Source organism: Cynoglossus semilaevis, chromosome 14 (genome assembly GCF_000523025.1).
Source record: "Cynoglossus semilaevis isolate Cse_v1.0 chromosome 14, Cse_v1.0, whole genome shotgun sequence".
In the NCBI taxonomy this organism is placed as follows: domain Eukaryota; kingdom Metazoa; phylum Chordata; class Actinopteri; order Pleuronectiformes; family Cynoglossidae; genus Cynoglossus; species Cynoglossus semilaevis.
Genome location: NC_024320.1, coordinates 28,442,540 through 28,444,543, shown reverse-complemented (window position 1 = coordinate 28,444,543; position 2,004 = coordinate 28,442,540).

The following is a 2,004-nucleotide window of genomic DNA, read 5'->3' as shown; positions in this document are numbered from 1 at the left end:
CACCTGCGGGTGGTGCTATTGTACTGTAAACTGATCCACAGTCAGTGCTGGTGGTTGTCTGTTGGTGTAAACACCCAGGGTGGGGTTGTTGTAATGGCAGAGGGGCAGATTCCTGGGGGCAAACACAACATAATACTTTTTTTTAATGCAGAAATATTTGTCAACAACAGGTAACAAAAATAGTTCCAGGCACCGGTGTGGAACCATCAGTGATCTTTACTGACACCTGCTGGTGTCAGTAAAGATCACAAAGAGAACCATCGTCACCTCCTCCTGGCTCTGGTTCTGGTCCATTCATGTTGAATCATTCTGATTGGTTTAATTACTTTTGACCTCCATCCTCAGTAAAACACCTTTTTTTTTGTTGTTAAAGTTCTTTATTTGTCTTTTTTAATTTTTCAAACTGAATCCATCGATACTTTTACTGATGTTTATGGCCAAAATGACGCCACCTGCTGAAACATTTCACCTTTTACACCCGCCCTTAAACAAACATGTAATTTAATATAATTTATTCTTAATGTAATGTTATAGAATTTGTAAAAAAAAAAAAAAAAATTAACCCATTGTTGAAAACGTGTTACGTTGATGAGATTCAGATCCTGATCGTCGTTTTCTCTGTAACCCGTCATCGTTGGACGCCAGACGACACATGAAAACGGATTTTTTTTTTTAAGTGCTTTGGTGCCACAAACAAAAGAAAAATGTTCAGTCACCATCTGTTCATCTGCCCCCGGAGGCAACAGCACAAACTCATAAATCAATGGGAAGAAGAAACGGCTCATAAGGAGGAAATGATTCTGTCTGATCAAAACAGAGGATGATGAGTGTGTGTGTGTGTGTGTGTGTGTGTGTGTGTGTGTGCACGGACTTGTCTCTGCTGGGCGGGGAGTTGGAGGTGACGTGGGGGAGGGGTCATGTGACTCTCTGGTTTAAGTGTCACTCTGTCGTCTTACAGCCGCACATAACACAAATAACGTAGCTACGTGGCTAAGCTAATGGAACGACCTAAATATTAGCATTAATCTGGTTTTACATTAAACCTAAACTTAAACTTTATTTTTTAATAATAAACATGGATGTCCGATATTAAGTTTTTGCCGATATCTGACATGCCGATACTGTCACTTAATTCCGATATCATCCGATACCGATACACCGGCCTCGCCCCTTAATTTTTTGCCTGGTCGTATGTTCCTGACATCAGCATCCTCCATACAATCCACTGATTGTTAATATAGATGACTAAAATGAGCTGCAATGCTGCCATCTAGTGGCTTTCTCTTTCATATACAGCCCATTTTTTTTCCCCCGAAACTATTTTTAGGGCACATTTTTTTCCCCCCCGAAACTATTTTTAGGGCACACCTCATTTGACGAAACCTTCTCTTATCGGGTTTTCATTATCGGAGTTAAAACCGATAACGATTCTTACAGGTATCTCACCAGATTATGCTAATTTCTGTCGTCCTATTTTTAAAGCATTTCTCAGCCGTAAATGTGACACAAATTGCTGTAATAGAGATAAAAGGTTAAAGAGCAGCACCATGGACAGGGGGGGAGGGGGGGGTTCAGCACCCTGGTCAGCGGCGGTCACTCAGGGTCACTACAGTGATGGATGACGATTAAGAAAAATAAAAAATAAAAATCTTCTTCCTCATTTGTTTTTGTTTTTTTTAACACGGAGCTGAAAATAGTCCCGGTCCATCTACGAGCGTCGAACGATTCTCTGGAACGAAAGGGAAAATGAAGAAAACACTGGTTTGTTAATTGATCACAAATGTAACTTCCTCTCAACACGGAGCATTTAACGCACACACACACACACACGAGGAGGAGAAGGAGGAGGAGGAGGAGGAGGAGGAGGAGGAGTGACAGTAAAGTGCTTCTGATGAACAACAGACTGGGTTTGTGGTGAAAAATGTAATGACATCAGCTGCCCCCCAGGGGGATCAGTAATTCTTAAGCCGATTTAGATTTTTTTTTTTGTCAGTGAGAAAGTTC